The sequence below is a fragment of the Strix uralensis genome, chromosome 1 (genome assembly GCF_047716275.1).
Source record: "Strix uralensis isolate ZFMK-TIS-50842 chromosome 1, bStrUra1, whole genome shotgun sequence".
Taxonomy (NCBI): Eukaryota; Metazoa; Chordata; class Aves; order Strigiformes; family Strigidae; genus Strix; species Strix uralensis.
This window is the reverse complement of record NC_133972.1, coordinates 29,328,323-29,337,429: the sequence shown is the minus strand read 5'-3', so window position 1 is coordinate 29,337,429 and position 9,107 is coordinate 29,328,323.

Here is a 9,107-nt window from a genome sequence, read left to right as displayed (position 1 = left end):
TCACGGGGGCTGCACTGGTGCACAGTGGCTGGGAGCCTGCATCTCAGCCCGCCTGTGATACTGCTCTGTCTTGCCAGGGAGTTGGATGGGGTTTGCTGGTGCACTTCATTTACTACAGTTAATGGACTTTTTTGGTAGTGTCATTAAAATAGATAGTTATTTTAAACACCTGCATTACTTCCAGGAATATAACTCTGTAACTGAAAAAAGGATATGGTTTAGTTTTTGGTAAAGACAGTCTTAAAGCTAGGTTATACGAGAGGTAGATGGAAGATGGCATTTGAAGGGCAAAGATCTGTTTGATTTTTCCAGCTTAATTTCCTAGTTTGAAGTGTTTACAGTTTTAGGAGATGGGAGAAGCTTCTCCAGAAAATGTATCTATTGGTGTTTAAGAAAAACCACCAAAAAAACCCCAATTAAAGGAGAAACAAAATTATGACTGCCAGCACTGGGAAAAATAACAGCACAAAAATGCTCTCTGTTTTCTTGGCATGTTTTCTCTGGTGGCATGTTTGCATATGGCTTCCCTTGTTGCCGCCAAGTCTGAGCCCCCATGAGTGAGGCCATGAGCTATGGAGGTCCCAGGGCCTGGGAGGTCCTTGGGAAGAGCTCTTTCCAGCTTTTTCTGGGATGCTCCGCATGGCCCACATGTAGTTTTCCCTGTTTGGCTGCAAAAGCCCTACCCCAGCAAATGATGGGGACCGAAGGGACGCTTCCCAGTAAAAACATCATTCTATTTCCCCCCTCTCCCACCCTCCCAGTTTGGCAAGATGCTCTGGGGATGGGGACCGAAAGCATTTGTGCTTGTTCGTGGGAAACTTGCTGGGCTTGGGGTTGATAGCACCAATTCAAGTGTGAACGTGCCTGCAGCAGCCGGCCCTGCCTGTCCTCACTCCACGAGGAAATGGTGAATGTCGCAAGGAAAGCAGAGGTATGAGTGTCGTTGTGTGAAAGTATAAAGTGATGAGGGTGTGGGCAGTCAGCTACGTCGTGCTCGGGCTCATGACCCATGGGCTGTGTGTGGGGTGGGAGGGAATCGGCATTTACAACGGAACCACAGAGCACTTTGATTGCAGAAACAGTTCATACAAGGAAATATTTGGCACTTCCTTTTCTTTGATGAGTACAGAGACCAGCTGCCAGAGCCTTCATCAGCAAATAACCTTTTTTTTTTTTTCCTTTTAAATTTTTTTTGAGGTTTAAGTTTGGTGTGGGGAGGGAGGAACATCCAGGTATGGGGAGAGCCTGGAGACATCCACCCCTGACAGCTAACTGAGCTGCAATGGGGCAGCTTGGAAAAAGTATTGTGGAGGCTGTGCTTGCTGGGCAGGAAAGTTGGTCAAGGACACAGCTGCGTTGCCAGCCAGAGAGTGAGGAGCTGAGCAGGCGTGTGTGGAGGCTGCAAGCCTGCACATTCCTGGCTATCAGGAACAAACAGGTCCATCCACGCCAACAAAGCTTCCCTCCGTGCAGACGCTGCTCTGCTGTGCCAGGCCCCTTCACAGAGCTGTTTATACGTGCTGCAAATGTACAGCCTAGCACTTCTGTTTTAAGGCAGAACTTGCAATGATAGGGGGCTGAGCTCTGCTCTATAGCTATAGAAACAAACTGCTCCTGCCTGGCCTGAATCCCCAAGGCAGGCTCTGTGGTTATCCATGGTGGCTGCTGCCCTGTATTGCTCTCTGGAAGAGCCTTTGCCACTGGCTGGAGGAGTACCCCCAGGGGTTCACTTGTAAAGTTTACATGCATAAAACTGACTGGAGTATCTTCTGGAAGGAGATACTTCCCTCTGCCCACTCCCCTACACCTCGTCTTAAGAAGATTGTCGTTTAAATTACTACAGACAACAGCATCAAGTGTTACTTACAAGGTGGTACAAAGGCAGAGGCAAATATGACATGTTAAAGTCTCAGCCCTGGCTTAGCTGCAAAGCTAGATAATTGCTGCCTTGGTTTTCATTTACTTAATGCAGATACTCAAAGCTGTGTGATGCATAGGCAGTGGTGATGGTTTATAAAAGGAGGCTGACATTAATACCCCCTTTTATGCCACTTTGGCAGGTTCACTTGCCAACACATGCTGAGGATTGCCTCTGACCTAGGCTGAAGACCGGCTCGGTTCCTGCATAGTCCCACCACGTGGGAGGATCACAAGCAGAACCTCAGGTACCCCTCAATCCCCTTCCCTCTACTCCTTTGGCCCAAATGCAGGCGCAGAAACCCCAGAAAACAACACAGATCTGTGCATGGATGTGACATCCTGATAGCTGAATTCTCTTCTGCACAGCACTTGGGGATAGGGAAAACACATGGATAACTGGCCACCTAACATGTGCTCCTGGGTCCCCAGTGGCAGATGACACAAATTATTTAACAGTGCTGCACTAGTATTTCTTAGGCTGGCTTATGGTGCAGACATTGGTCCATACTGCATGGAGGATTTTTTCTTTTCACCTTTTTATCCTTGCCCAATAGCAACCACTCTGGTCTCCTCTCATGCTGCTTAATGGTGTGTGTGGCTTGGCAGCCCTGTTTCCTACTGTGCAGTGTGCATTTGCCCTCTGCATGCTCATGCACAGGCTTCTCCTTGTTGCTAGTTTGGCGTGGAGCCAAACTGACCCCCCTGACATCTGCAAGGGAGCATCTGTCCTGTTAGTCCCTTTATAAGAGTATAAGCAAAACTGCTGGGTTAATGCATGAGAAAACAAATGCTGGTTCTTACATTTCACAAGGGGAATTTAGCCATAATTATTTACAGTCATTTGCCGTGTGCCACACAGAAGAGCTGCGCTAAAATAACCCTGTATTGGGAAACCCAGTTGTGTCACTCAATGGCTGCTTTCTTTTCATTTATCTGCACACAGCAAATGCTTTGATAAACCTGGACATAAAAGTACTGTTTTTCTTATAGGTGCTTCACCATAGCAGAGGTTCCTCCATTGCTTTCTAAGACAAGAAGTGGAGTGTCACTTTTTAACTTCACTGTAAATAAAACTTTCTGGGTAGCTAACTCCATGTAAGCTCTGCATGGGGTTGTTCTTGCACAGGAGCCTTGTGTGAGCATAGGTGGCCTGAATTAAAGCACTGCTGCGAATAGCTGGGAGGATTGCCTGCCAGCCATACCAGGAATTACCTGGCACCTGCAGCCAAAAATTCCTTGGCATAAATGAGTAGGCTGCGGGCTCAGCCTTTGCTCCTGCAGTGGGGGGTGTCAGCCTCCCCCAGCTGCCCCACGGCACCACAGCTCCTGGGCCACGCTCAGAGCATACATCTGGCCCTGAAAAGCCTCCTAATGCACTGAAGCCAAGACAAGAGAGTGTCACGTTTGGAGGGCTGGAGGAGAAGACAAACACGGGATGGGTGGGGATAATAAGGCTGGGTGACTACATCCACAGCTAGTAATTATTTTCAAATCATGGAGAAGGTCCCTGTGTTTGCTCCTTCCCACCCGCCAGGTTTCTGCAGGTCTGTAACCAGGTCAGGATCTTTAAAAATAGTTCTGGAGCTGAAGAGCAAAGTGCTCGCAGGCTCTGATGTCCTCGCTATACTTGTCTGTGGTGTGGCTCTCCAGTTGTGGCTTAGCCTTCAAACCCACTCAGCACAAACCCCGGATGGCTGCTGCAGTAAGCATTTGCTTTGCCTCTTTACCCATCTTACCCCTAAAATGGCCAGAAACAGTGCTGTCGGAGTTACAACAGAGCTAAGTTTGCCTTAGCGCCACAACAGTTTCCTTGTTTAATCCTAGCATTTCATTTGAAATAAAATAAATAAAACTACAAGACCTGCAGAACCGGGGCATAGCTCTGCCCGTGTGTTCACATATGTCTGCAGACATGCGTACGTACCCTCGCTATCATGTAGCTACTGATAGCAAGGAATGCCTCTTGGCTTACAGACTGGCATAATTTAGACTCTGTTACTAGTTCAGCCAGTGACCTAACCACAGTATGCTGCACTTTACAAACCTCCTGATGCCTACCAACTGCTGAAGTTTCCATAGAGGAGAGATCAGCTTTAGTCTCATCCTGCCAGGGTGCAGCTGTGTTTCCATGCCGGTGCTCTCCCGGCTCAGCACATGTGTGCTGGTGCACACTCAGGCTCGGCAAGCATGTGGTGGGCTCAGGGACAGGACAGTGCCCTCAGGAGCGTGCATCGCAACCGGAGGCGGCAGCGTCAGTGCCGTGGAGCCTGTGGTGCTGCCCTGGCTGGCCAGGATCGCAGTGGAAAGACCTGAGCGAGGGCAACCGCATGGCTGGGATCACATTCCCAGTGTTGTTGCAACTATGGCCTAAAATGATAAACTGGTCTAGTAAAGGCAAGGCCTAGAGAGAAACAGCTGGGGTTTAGTCTCTAGTCTGTCCTTTACTCGCTAGGTGTTCTTGGACACATCACGCACCCTCGCTCTGCCTGAGCTTCCCTTGCTGCATAACACAGTCCTCACCACATGTGAATGTTGTGGGCTTTCATTCAACAGTGTTAGCTGACTGCTGGGAGAGCCCTGACCGGAGCTTTTGTGTTTCCCAAAGTGCTTAAGAGCTGCTGCATATTAGCAAGGGACCTTCCTGCGCTGGAACTTAAGCAAGTAGCTAGCAGGGTGGGTTTTGTCTTCTCTGGGGAGTGTTAAAAGATATAAGAGAGGGCAAGACTCCACTGGCTCAACTCATTAATACACTAGAACTTTACTAAAGTCTAAAAGGAGTACCTTGAAGGAAAATGGTGTATATGAATAAAGTCTAATAACAACAAGGACAACATTCTAAAAGGATTGTGTAATGCTGTTAACTTCACCTTAAATCTAGCGTTACAGTTATAAATGAACTGTATGGGTTCATACCTCCCTCAAATGAGTCATGGACAGTGTGTTTCCTTCACATTCCTCTTGATAATGGTATGACCACAGCCTCCCCTGTGCTGAAAATAGTTTTAACGTGAAGGTCTGGCTCAGTGTCCATGTTCTAGGTTTGAACGGCCAAATGTCTCCAATGTGAGCACTTTAGAAAGGGCTGTATGCACAGGGCTGCTGGAGTGAATGCACATATCAAACAACAGCTCAAGGTCTTAGTCATTTTGCTGGTACAGAAACCAAACTATTTGTGAGGATCTTGCTTCAGACAGTGGTGATAAGATAAGCACTACTTAGCCCAAACAAAGGCAGTATCATACTCCTCTGTCCCCCTTGCCTCTCCACCCATCCTGTGTCCATCCTGCATCTCCCCCAGATGCTGCTGCCCCTGCAGAAGAGACACTGGGCTCCAGCGCCTGGCTGTGCCCCCCCAGCTTCTGCACAAAGGCCAACAACTCACCTGAAACCCATCTTCATCGACCCCTTTAAACTGAGCTGCCAGATGCTGCTCTGCAGTGGGCGAAGCTGAGGCCCATGAGCCGCTCCATTCGTGCCACCCTGCAGATGCTGCGAGAGTGGCTGTTCCCTCCATGGAGTCCCCATCCCCGGAGGTGTTCAAGAGTAGGGTCGACATAGCGTTGAGGGATATGGTGTAGTTGGGAACTGTCGTTGTTAGGTTAATGGTTGGACTGGATGATCTTCGAGGTCTTTTCCAACCTAGACGATTCTGTGATTCTGTGACTGGCCAGCTCGGAGCAGCCTTTAACCACAGAGCAAGATTTTTCAGTGCTTGCCAAAGCCCAGGGCCTTGACCAAACAGAAACTAACTGCTCAGGGTGGAATCAGCTATTGCAAAGGGAAAACCTGCTTTCCCGCAGGAGGAGCACCTCTCCATGGATGGCCTGTGTGCAGGAGGAGAGCTCACTTCCCCAGCCCACTGCTGGGCTCGCTGCCCAGCGTAGTCCCTTCCTGTGAGCTTTTAGCTGGTGGAGGTCAAAAAGCAAGTGTGACAGAGGAAAATACAAGCACCTCAGAGAGAGAGAGAAGTGCAAAACCCAGCAGATAAAAGGGCATTCCCTCAACTTGAAAGTGTAGTCCAAAAAAACCTTCATTTCTTTATACCCGTTTGCACCAGCATCCTTTTAGCTAGTCTCATCTAAGTACCTGGACATTATCCTATGGGCAGACACTGAGCTGCAGAGACCTGTCTGGTTTTTCTTCTTCCCCGAAGAGGAGCCGTGTTATTCCCCAGTATTTCTGGAAGGGGGCACTCTGGCACCAGGATTGCAGCACAGCACGCTGCTGTCTGCTGCAGGGCTGCTCTCTGCTTGCTGTTTGCTCCTCAGCCCAAAAGGGAAGCTGTTAGGAAAAAATAAACAGTTTATATCCAGCTTTGAGACAGAGACATTAGAAGAGAAGGATAAACTGCAGCTCTAGGGACAAAGATAATGTAGCAGTGAATTTATTGAAATGTCAGGGCAAATGGGAATGACATAACCAAATAATCAAAAGGGGAAAAGAAAAGAAAGTAACCGAGATGATAAAAAATTAAAATGGCAAACACAGCACGACAAGGAGCAATTACCCCTGGCTGGAAGCAAAGAAAATGTACAGCACAGAGACATACAGAGAATAGTGGTAGAGCACAGCTCAAAATGAAAACAATAAAACAAAAATATAATTAAGAACAATTCCAGCCACCCAGATGCATTTATAGTTCAGCTCGGATGCCAAATTCGGTTAATAACTGCTTCCAGCTGCTCAGCGATGCACAGCCATTTCTCACTGCAGCCTCTGCGTTGGAGCGGGGAAGAGCATCAGCCCCTCAAGCAGACACCACGCTTACAGCACAGGCCCTGCAAGAGGGCAAGGACACAGGAGGCAATTAAAGGCGGGAAAGAGCCCTAAATCACTGCTGAGCATAAGCAGGACTGCAACATAGTCTACTGAACCCCTCTTGGTGCTGTGCACTTGGGGGGGTGCGGGGGGTGGGGGGGTGGTGCTGCAGCTTTAGAGCTTGTGTATCAAAGCGATACCTCTGTACGGTCTCTGCCTTCAGCCGCAGTTGCGGCCCCTCATCTCCCCTCACAGCTACAGTTTCTTCCAGCGAGAGAAAGATGAGGGCAGGAGCCTTAAGGGCAAGCAGCCCTTTACAGAATGGGGATCAACAGCAGTCTCTATGCTTCCTCTCAATTTGGGGCCTGAAAATAGTAATACCAGATAAGTTTAAGTTTCCTCCTTTTTGTGTTGTTGATATTTTTTTTTAGCTGTGTATTACGATCCACTTTTTTCTGAGTTTCTTTTTTTCTTCCCAAACTAGGAAAGCTCACAACTTAACTTTTTCACCTTTAAACACTGCCCAGTCAGTGTGTGAGTGTGCACATGCACACACGTGCATGCAGACACACACACATAGACACCCCCCCCCACTCACCCACCCACCCCCGTTCCAGCACCTGGGACTTGATGGAGACCATCAACTGCAGGCATGAACTTGCAGCGCTAGCAGCTCCTAACTTTCCCAGTGGATGATGTTTGTCCTCTAAGACAAAACAGTCCTCTTATAATCAGATAACCTTTATATCACTGCTGGGAGACAGGGCATAAAGACTGTCAGCAAGAATGAGACCAAAGCAAAGACAGGGAAGAGGCAAAGGAGGGAGCTGGTTAATTTTTTTTTTTCTCTCCATCCACTTTTTTAATTAACAGCAAGTCTAGTCTGTGATGCTAGAAATGGCCTGTGTTTGTTAATCACAGCTCATTTGGTTGTGTAGGAAGATATAAACAGAGCTTCATGTGTGACTGATTGAAGCTGTGGAGCCAGCCCCCTGAATTATTCTCACTGCTCCCTTGAACAGGGGCTCTTAACGTGCTTATGCCAGGCCCCAACTCCAGAGGGTGCTGCTGGAGCCTTCTGTGGTTGGACTTCAGCTGACAGAAAGGAATCCAGCTATGCTGTGCCTGTTCTCAAGTCCCAGCTATGCTGTCTCACATCCAGCAATGCCACCCATCCTTGCCAGTTGAGGTAGCTACGTTGGCATTGTGTCTTCGACAGTTTACTTTGTTCCTGCTCTACCCACTTGCTGATCGAAGAGCAGAGACTTCTGCTCCAATCTCCTAGCACCTCTCATCATCTATCCGCTCCTTCCCTGAGCAGCTCCACACAACCCCCTCCTCACCTGCCTGCCAAAAACCTTCTAGTAGCCAGCTGGCAGGTGTGCAACTAGCTTCAGACCCCCCCACCCACCCCTCATCCCGTTGTGTTCTGCCTGCCTGGCCGCTACCTTCAGTTCATATTGCCTGACTTGGGGCTGTTGGAGCTTCCTCCCTTCTACTGGCACTTGCCTGCTTGTTGCTGATCAGCATCACTTCCCCCTCTTCAATGAACACATTCCTCTGCAGCCTCTCCCATCCCACCACCCCACGACACAGGTAAGATTTAGCCACAGAGACAACTCTTGTGTTTGCACTGAGAGTCTGACTTGTGTCTGGGAAGCCCAATAGCAACCGATAGCATTTTATTAAAGAAAAAGTGATCAAGGAGGGGAAAAGAACCTAGAGATGACTTGTCATAAGACCAAGAAAAAAGGTATACCGAGCACTGAACAGTATATGACTGACAGCTCTGTAATGCCATAGACCCAGCTGTTTCAGCTACAGCTTTTAAGCTGTTTGAGTCAACCATTTGAAGTATCTTGGTTTCTCTACCTATTGACTCAACACCAGGCTACTGTACCAGTGATCTTAGAGATTATCTGTTCAGGTGGGAGGGCAAGAACCCAGTTTTGCTCCATGTAACTCATGCCAAGACAGCAGCTCTGAATGATGGCAAACTTTTAAAGAAAGTTTGTAAGTGGATCTTCAGGACCAGTCTTGCATTTAAAATCTTCAGGCTACATTGATCTTTTGCTGCTGGGGAAACCCAGTTTACTTTCTTCCTTGTTTACATATAATCCTGATTCAGCTTTGAGATGAACGGTAGTAGCAGATAGGAAAGGCTGTCCTTCAGCCACCCTGTGACTCCAGTATTGCCCCTTGGGACTGATCTGCAGTTCAGAAATGGCTTCCATGGCAAGATACTCTGTATCTGTCACAGGGCTGTGCTGGTTCTGATACTGCTGGATAACCACAGCCTTTTCCTTCAGATGGAAAATAAAGTAATCTTTCAAACCAAACCCCTCTGAGACCCTGCCATACTTTTTGCCCACCTTCACCCCACATACAGGGACCTGCTGCCATCTCCCTCTACTTTGGGCTCTCTGTGG